We start from the raw sequence: 21986 nt of genomic DNA, 5'->3' as shown, positions 1-21986 counted from the left end.
ATGTTAGAGCCTGGATGTTTGATTGTAGCACATACACAAGACCACTTCTGCAAGCATTAAAGAAAGTGCAAGTTAGTAAAACTAAACTAGAATAGACTGAAGAAATGGAGGAAGGATTTGAAGAGTTGAAAAAAGCAATTTGCACAGCCCCTGTTTTAAGAATTCCTAATTATGCTGAGTCATTTTATTTGTTTTCGCACACAAAAGGGACAATGCTTCCACAAAGAACCACATTGGGATACGGACCGTTGGGATTTTAGACCCAGTTATTAGAGGACACTTCCCTTGCGAGCAATCTTTGGCAGCTACCATGTTCTCAATTGAAAAGTCCACAAGTATTGTCATGGGCTGCTCTATGACCGCATTCATGGAGTAGTCTCTATTTTCTATCCTAGACAAACCGAAGGGCACGTTGACATCCCAAAGAGCTTCATCTTTATGAGGTAATGATTTCTAACCCAGCGATTCAAATCATAACATGTAAAATAGGGAACCCTGCTACATTCATACATACAATAGAAGAAGGCGATCATGTGCATGACTGTGCCAATTATGTTGAATTTTATGTTGAATTTTATGATGATATACCCCATGTGAAGGAGAATGCTTTAGAAGGAAGGTAAATTCTCTTTATTGATGGTTCTTCGAAAATTGATCAGACCAGTGGGAAAAGGTATTCAGGTGCAGCAGTATTAAGACACAGATTAAATGGAGAGTTCAAAGTAGTAGCAAGTTCAATGCTACCATCTAATTTTTCAGCACAAGCAACAGAATTAGTAGCGCTTATTGTTGCACTTGAGAAACATGAAGGACAGGAAGGGACAGTGTACAGTGACTCCGCCTATGTGATATCGACCGTACATGCAGGATTGTCAGGTTGGAAAAGCAGGGGCTACCTCCATGCAGATGGCTTTCCAGTGCAGCATGCATCCTTATTGGACAGGCTCATTAAGGCACTACAACTCCCAGCAACCATAACAGTAGTTAAATGTGCAGCGCAAACTAAGCAAACATGTTTTATATCTTGCAGGAATGAATCTGAAGGCGTAGAAGCCAAAAGTGTTGCATATTCTCCAGAAATTTTGAATTTTGATAATGAAAATATTAAAGAAAATTCAGTTACAACAATGTTAGTACAAGAGTGGTTTAATAAATTGACAATAACCCAATTAATAGAGATTCAAGGAAGTGCACCACAGGAAGAGCAAGAATTTTTTAAACAAAGGGGGTGTTTTTTATCCCCCCGGAAGCTTTGTGGTGACAGGACTGGAAAGCCAGTGATTCCAGTAACTTTATTGAAAGTTGCGCTCAGACATCTGCATTACCCTGCGCATGTAACTAGCGAAAGTCTTGCTGCTATGATTGCAGAAGACTGGTTCATCCATAATTTGTTGGAAAACATTACACTGTTTTGGTAAATTGCATTGTGTGTCAAATGTTAACTGCTGGGCATACACTGAGAACGATTAGAGGAGTAATACCTTAACCGAATGGTCAGTTTCAACATTTACATATCGACTATGTTGATATTCTGCAGACATGTAATAGTTATAGGTGTCAATTAGTGGTGGTGTGTCCCTTCTCTAGGTCGATCGAAGCCGGTCTGTGTACACACCCTGATGCCACCTGCACAGAAAAGTTTTTAGTGCGCAAAATGTTCCTGAGGTGGGGTGTCTGTGAGGTACTAAGATCTGATAATGGGGCACATTTTGCCAATTAGTTATTTGAACGGATAGGGCTTCTATTAAACATAAAGCACAAGTTTTCTTCTGCCTATCACCCGCAAGTGAACAGAATATGTGAGAGACTCAACGGCCTCCTCAAAGAAAGGATTGCAAGAGGCGTGGGTACCAGCCATGTATAGGGACGGAAACTCCGGAGCTCCCAGTGATCCGACTACGATACTACGAATATCTGCTTCCTCAACGCAGCACTCCCATTGAAAAATGAGGTATCTGCGTGGGAATATTAGGAGAGTGCAATCCGCATGAAGTAACTGGAATCAGACCCTGACAGCAGCAGCAGTACCCGAATCCTAACAGACCGCTGACCAGATGGGCACCCCTTTTAAAAATGGCCGATGTGCCGAGGAACAAAGAAGAGGAGGGCGGGCACAAAGACGCGGCCAGAATTAGCCTAGCACAGTGGCATCGCGGGCAAGCACCTGAGAAGCGCTGTGTGGATGCCAGAGGACTAGTGCACGGCATGAGCCAGGAGGACCGAAGGACGAGGAGCAGCCCACCATTGAGTATGAACCCTGAGAGGAGGTGGAAGGCAAGACACGTCAGGGAGAGCCTTGGAGCGAAGCAGGGCCACCTGACACTGCGATGTGCATCGGGCCGGGCACGCTGAGATCACCAAAGACGCCCAGGCAGTAGCGGGCTGCTGGATGTGATCAAGCCCCGCGGGTGAGCGGGAGCCGCACGCACTGGGTGGCTCCGAACTCCCGGTCGCATAAATTATATAGCCCCAGAGGGACCCAACCCGAGGTGCGTACCGGGAGAAGGGCGGTGCGTTCACGGCACATTGCCCACAGCCACGGGGCAGAGCCTCATAGGCTGAATGACCCACAGTCATGCTTCGGCAATCCGGGGGTGCAGAGAGGCAAGGGAGCGTGAACCTGCCCCATGCTGCACTACACTGTGGCAGCCCTGGCAGCAACGGAAATAATAGGGGGGGATACAAAGAAATAAAGGGCGTGCCCCGCCACGAGCCGCAGGAAAAGAGCACCTGAACCCTGTGGAAGGCAGCACAGCGGGTAATAAGCCGGCACAGGACCCACGGCACGGGGCATATCTTTGAGCAAACACTAGCTGTCGGCAAGAGGAGGCATGGCTGCACTGTGACACATTGTAAAGGAACACACGGGAAAATAAAGGGCATAGAGACAAGCCCACCCAAAGCACCTGAAGCCGCACATTAACTATGGACAGCCCGAGAAGGATGTGGGGCACCACCCCACTATTGGGAAGCAGGCGAGGAGAAGACCTCACCGAGAAACACGACAGCACTTAAAACACTGCCCGGAGGTACCCCTCACATGTGCCCTGCTGTGCCAGACTGTGGTCAGGCATAAGGAGTGGCGCAAGTAGGCACAACGCAAGCTGAGGCCGCCCCAGACGAGGTCTAGAGACAGGACGGACTGACCCTGGCAGCACCTTAACGAACTAGCCCACACAAAACTATAGCCTGGAATACAGACAACTGTGCTGGAACTCCAGAAGGGGACAGTAACAAGCCCACACACGTAAGGCTGCGGGCCTGGTAGCAGCAAGGGGATGCACCATCCGAGGTAGGAGGCTTGCCCACCTGGAAATGCTGAAGACATGGCAACTAAGTTGAATAAAACAAAGGGGAAGCAATCCACAATGGTGGACTTTACAAAAACCCCACAATCAATGGAAGGAGCTAGAAGTAAAGACAGAAGCGCCCAGCTGGATGCATCCCCAGCGCGCAGAGACCGGCAAATCCTGGAAGCCATCGCATACCTGAAAGTGGCGTGGGAAACGAAATTGGAAGCGGCCATGGACACACTGAAAGTGGCGCTGGAAGCAAAAATTGACGCAGTACAAATAGACCTAAATCTCCTGAGACAAGATGTAAGAGCAATCACTGACAGCACAGGAGAGTTAGAAAAAGAAGTGGAGGCCAACACGCACGCCTTAGAGATCCATACACTACGCCAACGGGTGGACAACCTGGAGAGTAGGGCCGAAGAGGCTGAAGGACGGGCACGCAGAAACAACATATGTGTCATGGGGCTCCCGGAGGGGGAAGAGGGATCGAACCCCACAGAGTACATTGAATCAATGCTGCTGCAAGAAATAGAAGGGGGAACCATTCATAATGGATGACCTCAAGATAATAACCTGGAACGTCAGGGGACTTAATACCTATTTGAAGAGAAATAAGGTGATGATGTACTTGAGAAAGCAAAAAGTTGGCATAGCTCTGTTGCAGGAAACTCACCTCACTAAGGATAAACAAGAGGTAATTATAAAAAAAATGGAGAGGTACCACCATAGGAGCTACCTATTCAGCATACGCTAGGGGGGTGATCATTTGGGTGGCGCCACAGGTGCTTCTCCCGATACTACAGACCATGGTGGAACCGGATGGGAGGATGGTAGCACTTCGGGGAATCTTGGAGAACAGAGAACTAAGCATTATAAACACATACGCCCCTAACCAGGACACAGTGTCCTACTATGAAACGTTATATAGAAAGATCAGCCCCCACACAGGAGGCACGATCATATGGGGAGGTGATTTCAACTGTACACTAGACCCCAAACTAGATAGATCCGACACAAAACTAGACAAACCCACCCCCACAGCAAGGGCGCTACGAGCTCTGTTAAAGGATTTTGGGCTGGAGGACATCTGGAGGCGGCAACATCCGACAGGAAGACACTATTCACACTATGCGGCCTCACATAATATGTAGACAATGCTGGATTATTGCCAACCCCGAAGTACCCGGGGAAGTGGTGAGTTCAGAATACAAAGCAAGAATACTATCAGACCACTCCCCTTTGGTTTTGGAATGGCGACACCAGTCCCCTAGAGCCAGAATCCCAACATGGAGGCTTCGGGCCGAGGCACTGAGAGATACCACATTCCGAGAGGACCTATGGGAAGAGATAATCAGATATTTTGAGAACAATACTGGAAGCGTAAAATCAGAGGGAACTCTGTGGGAGGCCTTTAAGGTGGTAATAAGGGGGGCGGCTATATCCAAATCTAAAGGGCTCCAGGGAGGTATAGAGCGGGAGCTGCGGGAGATAGAGAAAAGACTGGAAACAATAATGAAAGAAGAGGGCACCACACAGGTACAGGCTCAAGGTGTAAGCCAGCTTCAACTAGTTGGCGAGGAGCTTTGGGAGAGATTAAGCAACCTGAAGTACAAGAAATATATTGAAAGACAACACGCTGGAGGGTACAAACCAAGGAGGCTGCTTGCATGGTTTTATAAAATCGAGGCACCAAGACCGGCAATTAGAGAACTAGTGGGAGAGGCGGGACAAGTCTGGAATACCCAGGAGATGGTGAACGAGAGATTCCTCAGTTTCTATAAATACCTCTATGCAGATGCAGGGGAGAGGATGGAGAGAGAGACCCAAGAGATCCTAGAGGACATAGGATTGCCCAAATTAAGTGCAGAAGATAGAGGGAACTTCGAATCCCCAGTTACACTGGAAGAATTGGAAGCAGTGGTGCTGCACCTACTCACGTGCAAAGCCCCAGGCTCACCAGCGAGTTTTACAAAGCATATAGGCAAGAGGTTCTTCCCTCGCTACTGGCAATGCTGAACGAGGCATACGAGAAAGGGAGACTACCGGAATCCCTGCGAGAGGCGGTAATCATCCCGCTACTTAAACCAGGCAAGCCTAGCGGAGACTGTGGGTCGTATAGACCATTATCCATGCTAAACCAGACAGCAAAATCTGCATGTCAGTACTAGCGAATAGACTTAAGCAGGTGATAACTAAACTGATACACCCAGACCAAATTGGGTATGTCCCAGGTAGAAGTATATCCGATAACCACAGGAGGCTCCACCACATCATAGAGCAGACGGGGGGAGACTCAAGCAAAATAGCAGTAGTCTAGCTAGATGCTGTCAAGGCCTTTGACTCGGTCAGATGGCCATGGCTGATGGCGGCTTTAAAAGTATACGGGATGGGACCTGGGTACCTGCGGTGGGTGAACATTTTGTATAGCTCTCCCACAGTTAGAGTAAAATCCGGAGCGATAATCTCAGATAAGTGGCAACTAAGCAGAGGCACGAGATAGGGTTACCCATGGTCTCCGATGCTGTATATCCTCGCACTAGAACCGCTGGCAATTTATCTAAGACACCAATACGGGGAGATAGGAGTGCGCACCAAAGGGGGACCGCAATTGATATCACTGTGTGCAGACAACATGCTCCTGTACGTATGATACCTGGAGGAGAACCTACAATACATCCTAGAGGTAATGGAGCGCTATGCGGCTCTCTTCGAGATAGCGGTGAACCCAAAAAAATCGAGCATGTTCCCCTTAGGTAGATACAAGGACATACCACAGCAAAATGTACCCACCCTGCAGATAGCTTGGCAGACCTAAACGTTCAGATACCTGGGGATCAACATTTACCACACCGTAGCAGAGGAGCATAATTACAATACAGAGAAAGCAGTTGAGGGTATCAAGAATTGCATGGAGTTCTGGGCAAAGCTCCCCCTGGCTATGGTGGAGAGGGCAGCCCTGCTGAAAATGGTGGTCTTACTTAGGCTATTGCATTTTTTCACAAAAATACCACACAAGGTGACTAGGCACTTCTTTACCTGGCTACACAGCCTGTGCAGAGGTTTTTTATGGCACAACACAGGAAACAGAGTGGCCCTCTGGAAACTGCAGAACGCGCACGACAAAGGGGGGATATATCTTCTGCATTTTGAGATATACCACCTGGTGGCGCAATTACAATATGTAACCAGGTGGCTGGCGGGAGATGAGAAGGCAGAATCCAGGCTGTTGAGGGAAGATAGCGCCCCATATTTCCTATGAGAACTTATATGGTTACTGTTGTGATGTCTTATGGAGAGCAGGGAGCTTTCAATGCTTTTCATATGATGATGCTTCAGCCCTGTATGATGTCATGGAATGTTATGATAGTATCTTTTGTATAATGTTCTAAGGTTGGTCAGTTGGAGGAAAGTGCTGAAGGAGAGGAGCCTCTGAGTGTTGGGGGTCTTCTTCCTTTATATATAACTTAAATAAATACTGTTATACATCTTATCTGCCTGCGCCAGCCTCTTCATAACAATGGCGACAAGGATGGGATAAAGAGGTCACTGCAGACAGCTTAAAGGAGACCCCTAGCAACTGCTGTGCCTGCTCCACTTTGCCCGGTGTCGAGTTGTGGCCTGTGAGCGGGTGCTCGCATCGCTCCTGAGGTCTGCTCCGCCCGTGCCTCCTCTGAGCAACCTGGAGGAGGGTGTTCGGAGGTGCCCCCGTGGCGTAGAACGTCCCACCGGGGAGAAGTCGACAGCGCCGCCAGAGAAGAAAGTGACTGGCCGTGGGCTGCTCCGCTCCTCCTCGCGTTGAGCGGCCCGCTACAGTGAACGGCGGATGCTGAGGCCCCATTCCAGCGTCCACGGAGTGCCCTTCTGGAGGAATGACCGAAGCAGCCGTGGGGGGAGGCTCAAGGAAGGCTGCTCCGCTTCCTTTGTAGCATCGAGCGACCGGCGCGTCCCTGCAACGTTTGCGCAAGTAAGTGCCGCTTTGCTCCTGTTAGTGCCCCACTGCTGATCCCGGCCCCATCCGCGACCCTGCGACCATCCTTGCCAGCGTAGGGAAGAGGCCGGCCTTCGCTACCGTATTCCTGCTAGCAGATGGGAAAATGATCCGCGTGGGAGGGATGTGAATTGCCGTAACACACGGAAAAGAGGAGCAAGTGAATTGGACTTGAAGCAGCGCTCCCAGTGCAGGAATATCTCCCGAGGGAGGGAGAGCTCTGTGCAAGTCATTTGCACAGCCGTGAGACAGATAAGGATTTTCAATCTCGTGCATTTCCTGTAGTGAGCCTGCAGTTGAAATAGGTCATTCTGAATATGATTTTTCACCGCATTCAGTGCCAGATGTGAACGTTCACTGTTGATACGCGCCTTGTTGGACTGGTGCAACAAACTTTGCAAGAACTGAGTTGGAAGAGGTTTGCTTTAGCGACACTATATCGGAAAAAAAAGGAGTAACCCACGCACAAAGACATGGCAGCTTTACCTGGCATATCTGGCCCACCCATTTTCATGCCCACTCTGGGTGCAGCGAAGATTGCTTGGCTTCAATGGCGAAAAGGGTTTATGCACTATATGAGGGCAGCCGGAGGAACCGCATATTCCAGTAAAAGAAAAGTGGCATTGCTATTACACTTCCTAGGTTATGAGGGGCAGAGGATTTTCGAGACCCTTCCTCAGTTGGAAGGGGATGGAAGCGGGGCTGACTTGAATGAATTTGAATCGGCTTTGCTCAAATTAGATAAGCATTTCAACCCCGAAGAGGAGTAGAATTTTGGAGCGGTATAATTTCCGCATGCGCATTCAGGCTCACAGGGAATCTGTTGAAGACTATGTCACCGCTCTCTGTCACCTCGCCCTGACATGTACGTTTCAAGGAAGTTTTGATGAGCATATCCGCGATTAATTCATGACGCATTGTCACTCAAATAAGATACGAGAAGAACTTTGGCTGAAGGGTGAGCCAAATTTGGATGAGGTACTGGATTTGGCCAAGCGTGTAGAGCACTCTCTGGCATGTGTTGCCAAACTCTCCAAGACTGATGGAGGTGACTCTAAGGAAAATAAGCCAAAGGTGCTGAATGTGGGTGAAGGGAAGAACAAAAAGAAAGGAAGGAACAGGCAGAAGGAAAGGAACAATGCTGAAGAAAAGAGAAACCAAGTATCAACGCAGAGAAACAAAAGGAGAGAAGATAAAAAGGACGAGAGATTGTGTTATCGGTGTGCCAGTGCGGCGCACTTTGCATCTTCTGTAGTGTGTCCAGGGCGGAAGGCAGTATGTAATAAATGCAAAAGGAGAGGACATTTTTCTACATGTTGCAAAAACTATCAGTTTGGCCAAACGGGCCAAAGGAAGATCCTATATGTAGATCATGAGGATGATGGGATATCATCAGAAGACGATACTGCATTAGCATTGAGAAATGTTATTGTGAACACAGTTAATGTTGTTGCCAGTGGTGGAAACCCAGATGATTGTGAGCGTCCCTATGCCGTGTTGACAGTGAATGGATGTAAGGTGTCGATGATGGCAGACTCAGGGTCGAGAGTCACGTTAGTGTCCAGGAGTGCATTTGAAGGCGAGATGAAGGGGAAAGTATCAGCATTATCAGAACCTGACATAAGTCCTGGAGGCTACAACCAAGATAAAATTGATTTACTAGGATATGTGTGGAGTAGGTTTGAATTTAAAGGTTGCAGTAGTGATGGGAAAGTGTATGTAACGAAAAAGGGACAATCCTTATTAGGATGGAGAGACCAAAAGAATTTAGGAATCAGACTAGACCCCAACCACCCTGAGCAAGTTTTACAAGTGTCAGAAGTATCTACAATGTCCTGCAAGTATGTGAGAGAGTTTAGTAAGGTGTTTGATGAGACATTGGGAAGAGTGAAGGGTTTTCAACATCAGATATTACTAAAAAGGGGTAGTGTTCCCACCGTAGCAAATCTCAGACCGATGCCTTTTGCCTTGCAGGACAGTGTTAAACAAGAATTGCAGAAATTGTTAAAGTCAGGTGTGATCAAGAGAGCTGGGGGTGTTGAGTGGGTTTCCCCATTTGTAATAGTGAAGAAAAGTTCAGGGGACATAAGATTGTGCGTGGATATGCGTGAGTTGAATAAATGTGTGTTGGTGGACAGGCACCCACTACCCAACATGGGTGAGTTGCTGACCATGGTGGGTGGGGGAAAGTATTTCTCCAAACTGGATATGAAGTCAGCCTATCATCAGGTTGAATTAGAGGAGACATGTAGGAAAGTTACAGCGTTTGTGATGCATGAAGGAGTGTTCCAGTTTAGGAGAATGCCTTTTGGGTTGGCATCTGCCTCCTCTGTATTTCAGAAAATCATGGATCGCCTTCTGAGAGGAGTGAAGGGCGTGTTCTGTTTTCAAGATGATGTCTTGGTGAGTGGAGTGACTTTGGAGGAGCATGACAGAAATGTATGCAAGGTGTTGAAGATATTTAAGGATAGGGGTATCACACTGAGAGAAGAGAAGTGCAAATTTGCTGTGACAAAAGTGGACTATTTGGGACATGAAGTATCGGGGGATGGCATCAGGCCCAAAGAGGAGATGGTAAATGCCATAAAGAGAATTGAGAGACCCTGTAATAAGAGTGAGCTGAGGTCTTTTCTCGGAATGACAGAATTTTATCAAAAATTTGTGGTGAATTATACCGACAAAGTGCAAGAGATGAGAAAAGTTCTGAGGAAAGGCGTTGATTTTGTGTGGAATAGTCACTGTGAGTTGGAATTTAATAGAATAAAGGAAGATGTAAACTTAGCCCATCCTTAACGATGTTTTGACACAAGAAGACCGTCTATCATCACAGTAGATGCTAGTGAGTATGGACTTGGGGCGGTATTATCCCAGAAGCAAGATGATGGGTCTGAAGAGGTGATAGCTCATGCATCAAGAGGTCTCAAGGGAGCAGAGACGAGATATTCGGTTCTTGAAAAGGAGGCATTGGCATGTTTCTGGGCTGTGGAACGATTCAGGAATTTTGTGTGGGGAGTAGAATTTGTAATTCGCACAGATCACAAACCACGTAAAGCTATATTCGAAAATAAGGGCCTCGATAAAGTTTCCCGCAGAGTGGCAGGTTGGGTCACCAGGATGCAGACACATAGTTTTAAGATGGAGGTCAGTCCAGGAAAGGACAATATATTCGCGGATAATTTGTCGAGGGTGAGAGTTGTTGACTCTGATGTTGTGGAAAGTGAAGAAATGGAATTAGTGTTTGTTAACACCGACGGTATTGTGTCCAAACAGGAGTGGTTGGATGAGATAAAGAAAGATGAGATCATGAGTAGGGTAATTCCATATGTGGTGTCTGCAGCATGGCCGAATAAAGTGGAATTGGCGGAGGGTGTGAAGCCGTTTTGGGAAGTGAAGGATGAATTGTCTGTCATGGATGATATTTTATTCAGGTGGGGAAGAGCAGTGGTCCCGATTAGGTTGAGGAAAAAGCTGATTGAGCTAGCGCATTGTGGTCACATTGGAGTTACTAAAACCAAGGAAGTATTGAGAGAAGAATATTGGTGGCCTGGGTTTGATAAGGAAATTGAGAATTGTTTAGCTAATTGTCAATTTTGCATCAAGAGTGGAAAGGGAGTTGTGGCCAAGAAGCAGCCATTGGTGGATGTGGGCCTCCCATCAAGGATATGGAGTGAGATTGCCATGGATATTCTAGGTCCTGTGGAGTTAGGTTACGGACGTGGAAAATTCATTGTTCTGGTTGTAGACCTGTTTTCTAGATGGGTGAATTTTAAGGTTGTGAGAGACATCAACGGAGAAAGTATGATAAAGACATTGCAGGAGATATTTGCCAATGAAGGCTTACCAGAAAGTGTGTTGATGGACAATGGTCCCCAGTTCATAGGCAGTAACTTTACCAGCTATTTAAGGAAGTGTGGAGTTGATCACAAAAGAACTTCATTGTACCATCCTGAATCCAACGGGGTGGTTGAAAGGATGAATAGGTGTGTGATGGAGAGTATTCAGATGGGTGAGGAGTGTGGTCTGAATAAAGTAGCCATGATACAAAATAGGATCTGGGCTTTGAGGATGGCGCCACATGCTACAACAGGTCTGTGCCCGTTTGAGCTCATGAGGGGCAGGAAGCCATATTCCATGGCATGTCCACCATGGCTTGGTAGAAGTAGGGAGACGGATCTGGTTGTTGATGAAGTGAGAAAATCATTGGTGAAGAAGAAATCCGAATGGGTCATGCGCGAAAATCTTAAGAGAGGGAAGAAAGAATTGCACGTGGAGTGTGGAGATTGGGTCAGAATAAGGAAGGGAGTTGTCAAGAAGAAAGGAGAATCTCTTTATTCGGATCCTGTCAGAGTTGTGGCACTCATGAAAGGAGTCGTACGTGTGACTGGAGGGCAAGTGTGGAATAAAGATAGAATTGCCACTGTGAGGAGAGGCCATGTATAGATGTATGGGACATCATGGGACTATTGTTGAAGTGTCTCGGTTGTTTCTGGAATATTGCGTGTTATTTTTCAGTTGAATTAAAGATTTAAAATGATAGGTTAAGTTAAATTTAAAAAAAGGGAGATGTGTTGTGATGTCTTATAGAGAGCAGGGAGCTTTCAATGCTTTTCATATGATGCTTCAGCCCTGTATGAAGTCATGGAATGTTATGATAGCATCTTTTGTATAATGTTCTAAGGTTGGTCATTTGGAGGAAAGTGCTGAAGGAGAGGAGCCTCTGAGTGTTGGGGGTCTTCTTCCTTTATATATAACTTAAATAAATACTGTTATACATCTTACCTGCCTGCGCCAGCCTCTTCATAACAGTTACCCAGGCCAGAGATGCGGGGTAGACCGAGGTTGCTAACACTGAGTTGGGAGATTTAGCACAAGGCGTGCTGGGCTATGGGACGCCCAACCCCGTGCTCCCCGCAGGTACCACTTGTGGCGCTATGTGGCGCAGATGCCCAACTAAGGAAAAGAATCCGGACATATTGGGAGCCTGTGGGCCTGGCCACCCTGGGGGATATTTGGCAAGAGGGGGAGGCCCTGGACTTCCAAACGATAATGGACAGAACCGGGGTACATGCGGAACAGCATATTACATACAGTAGAATAATTAAAAGGGTAAAAGGAACGTGGTCGGAAATAGCGCTAGTAGAACAGCCGGATACAGCCATAGAAATGATGTATGACATGTCGGAGGGAGGGCATGAAATAACCAGGATATATAAACTAACAATGTCAAGAGTGGGAAAAGAGCCGCTCAAACTGCGGCAGGACTGGGAGGAAGAGGCGGGAGAGACCATGCAGGATGGGCAATGGAAGAGAGCCCAGAGATACCACAAGAAGGTGTCCAGAAATGCGAGGCTGCAACAGATCCAACTATACGTTACCCACAGAGCATACATGACCCCCCCAGATGATTGCAAAATTCGGAAACGCAGAAGCATAAAAATGACCCAAATGTAGAGATGTGGGAGTGGGGATGATCCACATGTTTTGGGCATGTCCGGAGGTTGGGAAATTTGGGGGGAAATTAAGCATAAGCTATCTGAAAAGGGGATCAAACTAGACGTCGAATCCATATGGGAATGCATGTTGGGGGGATTGCCCAGGCCACGCAACTTGAGACATGTAAGTAAACTCAAGGACCTGGCATACATCCTGACCAAAAGGAGAATTGCCATGAGCTGAAAAGCCGCCCATAGACCCAGACTAGAGACCTGGTGGAGGGACCTCCTAAAACGGGCAGACGCGGAGACAGTGGCATGGTATGAGGTGGCCAACAGAGGGGAAGGGGAAGAAGTGGGACCACTGACTGAATGGAGACAAATGATAGCTTCGTTGTACAGGCCCACCCAGGGTGGCCCCAGTAATGACGACACGCCCAAGGATGAGGAAGAGAATTACACAGAGCAATCTAAACCAGAGGTTGTACTGTGTGCTATGATACTTGTAACTGAAAATGTCGGGAGTGAAAGTTATGGTTTTTTGTTGTAAAAATTAATAAAAACTATTTTTTATAAAAAAGGATTGCCAAGATTAAATTGACATCGGAAAAGGGATGGTTGTATTGCCTACCCCTAGCCAATGTTCCCTCTAATTTTTTTGGGCTGTGTGCGCCAAAGAATAGTTGTGTGCGGGCTGTTTTTCAGTCATGTGCGCAACTGAGTGATGCACTGCCAGACCGGGGGTGGGCGACGGCGGCGCAGCGGTGGCGCAGCGCCCCACCAGTGAGCAAGGCTTAGTGATCAGATTCCACAGTGCAAGCGAGGAATGCGAATTTGCGGCACAACAAGCTCTACTTCAAGGGACATTTGGGTGCTCTATTCTCCTGTCAAGACTTTAGCTCTTCTAAAATTGTGTCCTTTTACATCTCTAAAGATTAGCAAGATCTTTTGTTTTATGATGGGTTGGTACAAGAACAGGGTGTTTTTGTAGTGGAACACAGATTCTGCCTCACAAATTAATATTAGCACAGCATTAGCCTCTCCATTCTCAGTTCACTAAATGTATGGAATATAAAGCAAATGTTTTCTCTTTGTTTAATGAAATAAACAGTACATGAACATGATTCAAGACAAAGACGACTTAATAGAAGGCAGGGTATGAATGGACATTGGACTCTGACAGTTAAATAAAAAGCACTGAATCATGTAATCCTGTAATCTCAGATGATTGTCCTGGAAGTTAACCGGACAGTCTCAGAAAGTCTGCCACGAAAAGGGTGACTATAAGACTACTAGTACAGCATCAAGAGGACTGTAACCAAATCAGAGGTCCAGCAAGAAGCAACACTCTAACAAGGAAGGGTTTAGTACTATTTTATTCAACATGAACAATACATATAAAGATGAAGGAACTGGGGGATCGGATTCATGAGGGACTCTGGGACTGGTACAGTGCAATAGCAGCCAGGTAGCACATAACAAAATAAATTGTTTTACAATCAATTAAGAAAATAAATTAAACTATTATATAAATAATACAGAAAACAAATGTCATCACACAACAGGACAGAGAGCACCACCAGTTTTGCCATATATTGTAAGCTGATGACATGTTAATACAAGAAAAAATACAAATCTAAACATTTTCATTTAAATGAAGGGATATGTGAATGGCATACATACCAATTGCTGTTTGTTAAAGTTGAAACATTACAACAGCATAAACAGGTTTCCATTGAAAGCTTCTTTCTAATATGCTTTTGTTTATAAAAGTCAAAGTTCTCTCTGGTGAGCAAAGCATCACCACAGATGCATATCCGCACCCCCAGTCAACCTTGCTCCGCTCACCAGGACTACTCACTTCCAGTTCCCAACTTCCCACCCAAACCATGCCAATCATAAGTAACATTGCACAATTCAAACGAAATCAAGCAAATTGGTCCTTAAAATCACACAATGTCATGTAAATGGCAATGGTGCACTTTATAAATATCCTGTGAAACAAATACAACATAACAATTACAAGTGGCTTTAGATGGGGCCGAAAACACAAGATTTCTAGCAAGGGATATCGTATATTTAGACAATATGAAACTGCAATTTTTCAGGCTAAATAACACATTTTCGTTTTTTAGCTGCAGACAAAAAGGTGCACAGGTGTTAGTACAGGTACCAGACAAGATAATCACAGGACACACTTACAAAGGCCTTATCGTGCCTTCTATATTTTCGCATGAGAAACAGTGGCCTTAAAACCTCTCTCTGTGAGAGATTGCTTCCAGTTTGGAAGCTAAATAAGAACATTTGGGACTGGAATTCTGCAAGTTTGGAATCTACCGACAACGATTTTAAACAAGCATAAATGCTGCAAAATGTACATGTTTGTGCCGCACAATATTTCCATATTTGTCTGCAAAATTTGGCAATCAATGAATATTCTGAACGGTCGGCACAAGGAGAGACCTTTGAGAATCTCAACTTAACCCAATGCTTGTGATCTTGGGAAAATGTGTTTATTTCCCAACCTTAGGCGTCAGTTCTACTAACTGCAAAAAATGTGACTTCTTAACAGCCTGTTACGTGCCTACACAGTAATTTTAAATGCAAAGTAAAAATAAAAACATCTGCGGTGGCCATTTTCACAGAACCCCCATGTGTTAGTAAGCCACACATCACCCAGCATTCTTTTTCTATTTAAACATGGCTGGCTGGCCCCATCCTCACTCTATCTTGTTCCCTACCTGACAATAAGAACTAAAGCGGGCTGCTACGAGATGTTGAGCGGCTGCTGGCAAGGGTCGCCAGTGCATGCCTCATCTGCACAGAGAAGAGGCTACAGCACAGAAACAAACACGTGATAGCATGGAGCTGGGAAAGGAGGCCAATCTGCAGCCAGAGAAAAACGAACGCATGGCTGCTTTTTGGGCCTTCTACCATGTACACCTTGTGCACAGTTCACACCCAGTCAGTTTGCAAACAAAACGTTCTGCCCAACCTGCCATATCGACCTTCAAGTGCATGGGTTCAGGGATAAAGCGCACACCCACATTAGTGGACAGTAAAAAAAAAAGGAATCCAGAGACCATGTTACTCCTGTGCCCTCACCTGCACATACATGCAAGACTCGGGCGCGCGCATACAATCACACCTTTATTTGCTAGGCAAAGTAGACAAATACTGCAGTGCGGTGCCCAATGTAATTACGCAGGAACATAAAATATGACATGTTCTCCACCACACGCCTCATCTGCACAGAGAAGAGGCTGCAGCACAGAAACAAACACGTGATAGCGTGGAGCTGGGAAAGGAGGCCAATCTGCAGCCAGAGAAAAATGAACGCATGGCTGCTTTTTGGGCCTTCTACCATTTAGAAGGGTGGCACTGGCGGCAACCACATGGAAATGAACACCTTGTGCACAGTTCACACCCAGTCAGTTTACAAACAAAACGTTCTGCCCAATCTGCCATATCGACCTTCAAGTGCATGGGTTCAGGGCTAAAGCGCACACCCACACTGGTGGGCAGTAAAAAAAAAAAGGAATCCAGAGACCACGTTACTAGGCAGCAGGAACATAAAATATTACATGTTCTCCAGCAGTGATCACATTGGTGTACAGTGTTTTTTTGGCAAAGTTCACAGAGCTCGCAGAGGGAAAGAAAGAACGGAGTTACGTCACCGCACCAGAGCAGAGTAAGTACCCGAAGGGGGAAGCGGCTTGCGGGACAGAACGGAGGTGGACAGAGGGAAAGAAAGAACAGAAGGGAAGAAGAAAAACAGTATAGCAGTCCTGTGTGGGGGGGAGGGGCTCCTCAGTGCTCACTCACCTTTTAAAATCCTTGGTTAGCACAACACTGGCAACAGGATTTTTAATGGTGCCCGCCCGTCCCGAATGGAGTGCTGTTCAACTGTCTCTGACAGAGGTGGTTTCACGTGCCTTGCGAACAATCAATTCTGGAATGTTCCAGTGGGCCTGGGGAAACTCCACCTCCTGCAAGCTGAAAACTCCACCTCCTCCAAGCATGGTGAAGCAGCCCAGCCCATGCGGTGCCCAGGCAAACTCCACCTCCTAGGCCCTGGCAAACTCCACCTCCTCCACCCAGCCGGCCCCTTCCTGAAGCCCTAGAAACCGAAGCAGACTCGCTGAGTGCTGCAGTGTTAACAGGGCCATTCCTCCTAGTCGGACCCTAGTGGTACATTATCAGTCCAGCCAACGGGTCCCCAAAACAAAAATTGTTTTATAAAAATAATAAAAAAATTGAAAAAAATAAAAAAATGATTTGCAGCAAAATGAGCATGTGCGCAGTAAAATATGCAATATGTGCGGCTCCCAAATCAAAGGTGCGCGGCCACACAGGCACGCACCTTACAGGGAACGTTGCCCCTAGCCTTATATGCCCTTTGGAATCAGCCAGCATCAGACCACGACCTCACCCCACACAAACTAGTGACACGGTGTCACATGGGAATGCCACTTACACCTCTTTCTAGGAATAAGAGTGATTCCCACAATGTACCTAAAAGTTTAGGTGATGATATGCATGATTATTTGACATGTATGACCTCTAGTATTTTTTTCATTTCAGATCAAGTCAAGCACCAGGGGGGTCGATCTAAGAACACAGAAGAAGGTAATTCGGCAACAATACAAGTGAACTATTACCACCAGCTAAGTTATATGTTGGTGGACCTAGTGTTAATTAAAAACTTTACCAGGAAGTGGCATGAGCCACGTTTTCATGGCCCTTTTATCATCGAAGAAGTGTCCCCTTCCGCTGCCAAAGTACAAGGAAAAAGAGCTTGGCTGCACCTGGGTTGGGTGATGTGAAGATCTATAAGGGCGAGACTGTCCCTCCCACCATTACCGATTCAGAAGCAAGACAAGAAGAAGTCCTCCTTATAAATATTTTAGCAGAAAGTGCAAAGACTTGCAGAGAATTCCAGGAATTTTGAAAAGAACTTTTAGAAATACATATTGAAGCAGAAAATAATGCATCAGAGTTATGCCTAGCCGTCAGTTCTTGATCAGAAATTGGAAACAAGACAAGTATCCAGATTCATTTCATGGAGAATATTTGTTTTAAGTGATCAGACATATGGTACCTGCTGATAGTGACGTTCATCGGCTTGTGCTTGCTGTCTTTGTGTTCATACTTCAATCTTAGCCTGCTCTTTTTAGAAGAGACATTAATATTCACACTTTCTTGCTGTATCCTAAATACGGTTGAGTGATAAGAAGACTTCTTATTGCTATAATTGAACACATTTTACAGTTAAAAATATAAAGAGGCTTGATGATTGTATTATAAATGATTAATGAAGAAAATGGCATGGTTTTACAGAATGAACAAATTCAACAAGAAGTAGGGTGGCGCGAGAGGTGGATGCCCAGATTCCTATGAATAATATACATTTGCAGGATTATTCTCATTGTCTTTCTAGTCCTCATCTTTCACAGTGCCTATCATCTTAGTAGTTCTACTGAAGAAAAGGTCCCTATGGTTCTACCCACTATGAAAATGATACATGACAAGATTTATGATTACGATAGGTATTTTGGTAGGCACAAAAGAGATCCAGAGGAAGATAGTGAAGGTATAAATACCTATCTAGATAACACAGCACACCTGGGGAAGAACTTGTGGTACCAACACATGAAAAAGTGGGGGAAAAAGCATCTAAGGAGGGTTGCTACATTTGCTGCCTCATTCCATATGCCATGAACATGGTAAGGACTTTCATTGCAAGAGAGGTTCCAAGCACAATGTAAATTGTCTCAGTCATCTTGCAACATGTACTACTCAAGGACTATTTCAAGGAAGTTGGGCGACCTTCCGATGGAGATCAAAATGGTTGTTTCCATACTAGGATGACTATATGAAGACACTACACATGGAAAAGGAGCCTGGATGGAAGAGTAAGATGCTTTTGTAGCCTGCTGCAGGACAGGATGAGGTGATAATTGAAGAAATGAAGAGAATTAATTGCCCTGATGTGACAGAAATAGCCGGATCACCTGGATGTTTGGAATGAACCCAATTATTGATCTATAGACAAGTGAATTCCAAGAAGGGATGGGAAGAAGGAATGGTGTCCTGTGCAGCTCATCCGCTGAACACGGACTACGTACAAGAAGTGCAGAAAGTGAATGGTGGATGCTTGAAGTCATGGGCCAAGCACTACAAACTGTTAAAATGGGTAGAATCTGAATCAGGCCCAGTAGTTGTAATCACACTGGTTAATGCAAGACTATGCTTCTGAAAACACGGAAAGAATCACATGGGATATAACAAAAAATGCAAAACCACAATTGATGTTACTAAGATGGGAAAAGGAACAGCCGTCCTTATGCATCAATATTGGGCTTTTGGATCTAGAGCCTATATGAGGTTACCCGAAGATTGGGGTGGAGTATGTTCCTTGATGCTGATTCATGTTCCAACATTAGTGATTCCACAAAGCTACCTGAACATTGGTGAATTTCCGAAGGTGGATGCCCATTTGAGAAAAAGAAGATCACTTGAACTGCTTCGTCGGACAAAAAGAGAACATTATTTCTCAGCCAAATCAATAACAGCATATGACTCCATTTCTGAGGAGCACAGGTTGTACAGCAAGGCTGCCACAATGCTGACAACTTTATCCATGCCAGGGATTCAAACAGTGGCAATTGCCAAGTGGTTACAGATCACGAGGTGGAAACTTTTACAGAAAATCAATGATATGATATGATGTGATCGTTTATTTATATAGTGCCTATACACAATGTGTTTCAAAGTGCTTCAATGCAAGGGAGGGAACAAGGGAAAATACAACCACATTCTTACAGGCCATGAACAGTAAGGATGTGAAATTAACTATCGTATTCGGCCTGATGACATTTCAGATAGTGCAAGCGCTAAGACATAGATAAGGAAGGGAGGGGGAAAGTGGGAAGGAAATGGAAACAGACAGGCGACTACCGTACTAGGCCTGACGACATTTCTGGTAGAGCCGGAGAAAGACAAAAGGTGAGGGAGAGGGGTGCCGAAAGGGAGGCGAGGAACAAAACAAGCGACTATCATACTAGGCCTGACAACATTTCAGATAGTGCTGAAGGGGTGGTGCGGAGGAAAAAAACTGTAATGGGAGGATGGAGGAAACAGAAGAGGTTGCTATAATATTAGGTCCAGGGACAATTCTGATAGAGTAAGTGCATAGAAGAAAGTAAGGGGAGGAGATAGGAAAAGGATGAAGGGAAAGGAGGAGAGAAAAGAGAGTAAGCAGTCAAAAAGAGTGGAGAAGTAAGAGTGGAGAGCGAATACAATTGCAGAAGTCAGTAGTAACACATAATGTTGCAAGCCAGGATACAAGATGAAGATGGGAACAGCATGAAGTTACCATAAAGGGATTCAACACCAATAAGGAAGAGCTGAGGGACATACGACTGATGACCCTCCAGAACCGATATGTCCTTGATAAGATCCCAGCGATGAAAGGAGGAGTTTGTGCCAAAATTGGGCCATCATGTTGCGCATTCACACCTTTTCATGATTAACAAAATGGGACCTTGATAGAGGCCATAACATTGTTGACAGACTTGTATAACAAAATGGAAGACGAGATGGATGACATTGAAGATGACAGTTTGTTTGTCTCCTTGTTCTCATGGATTGGTTGGCAAATATATTCAAAATGCTTGGAGTAATATTGGTGCTGGTGAGGTGTGGATTCTGTGTATTCACGATAGTGATTGCCCAATGCAAGAAAATGGCAAAGAAAGTGGCGGGAATGAAGATCATGATCAATATAAAACCTTAACCTAATACCAAGGAGCTGACTGATGAAACTGTCAGGAAGAACATTGACGTTGTGATCTTATACACAAGCATTGCCCATGATAAAGGTCAGGAGGCAGTCCGAACTCTACTGTTACAAACAGGACAAATTGGAGCAAATAAAGAATTCTTAATGATTCTGTTAAAATTCATCTCCAAATACTCATGCTTCAAATATGACCAACAATACTATACACAAATATCGGGGACAGCCATGGGGGCAAACATGACGCCCGTCTATGCCAATTGCTTTATGTATCAATTTGAAACTAAACACATTTTGGAAATTCAAAGATGGAAGCAACATTTGAAGATCTGGGTTCATTATATCGACAAAATCTTTGGAATATGGTCAGGAAGCAAAACAGATTTGAAAACCTTTCTAACATACTTGAATGGTATAGACTTACGGCTGCAATTTACCCTTGAAATCGGTAATGCCAATATACATTACCTCGATGTACAGACAGTGATCAATGGGAACAGAATAAACACAACACTCTATACAAAACAAACGGATCGGAACGGAATAACCTTCTCTGTCGCTTAAGTTTTCATCCACCTAATATTTTGCGCACCCTACCGTTGGGGCAGATGTTGAGGATCAAACGGATCGTGAGTGACCCTGAGGACTGCGAGATACAACTACAACAACTTGAAGACTGATTGAAAGAAAGGGGGTATCCATCAACAGACCTAGAAGCAGCTCGCAATAAAACAGATGCACGTACACATGACCAACTTCTTACTAAAAGAACAGATTATGAAAATCCAGAATTGGTATTCATTACAACATACTCGATACAAAGTAGAAAGATCAAAGGAATAACCAAGGACAGGTAGAGCATTTTAACAAGTGACACAAGGATTTAAGATCTCTTCCCACAACCACCGGTTTTTGCATCTAAAAAAGCAATAATCTACACAATATGCTGGTGAATACAAGAGGTAAAAGTGCCACAAAAGAACCAAATAAGCATCCAGGCACTTATCCCTGTATGAGTTGCAGTAATTGCAATAATGTAATGAAAGGAAATACAGTGACACACCCCATAACAGGGTCTAAAATTAAGCTTAAATACCATGCGACATGTATGTCTGAAAATGTGATTTATGCTATCAAGTGTCCCTGCGGAAAGTATTATGTAGGCGAAATGGCACGTAAGGTACGAGTTAGGATCAATGAACACAAATCTTGTATCCGTAATGCAAACCCAGCATCAGCTGTAGCTAGACATTTTAAAGACAGTAAACACTCTATTTCACAATTGCGCTTTGCGGTACTAGAATTACAATCTACAAAAGGATTAAGTAAAGATATGAAGAAATGGAGGGCACAGCAAGAAGCCTTCTGGATCAATAAATTGGACTCATTGACTCCGAATTGAATGAAGGAGGAGTTGGATTTAAGTTGTTTTTTGTAAATAAGCATCTTTCTATTCTTTATATTGACAG

This window comes from Ambystoma mexicanum, chromosome 2p (genome assembly GCF_040938575.1).
Source record: "Ambystoma mexicanum isolate Mex_15411 chromosome 2p, UKY_AmexF1_1, whole genome shotgun sequence".
Classification (NCBI taxonomy): Eukaryota; Metazoa; Chordata; class Amphibia; order Caudata; family Ambystomatidae; genus Ambystoma; species Ambystoma mexicanum.
This window is presented reverse-complemented; position numbering follows the sequence as displayed.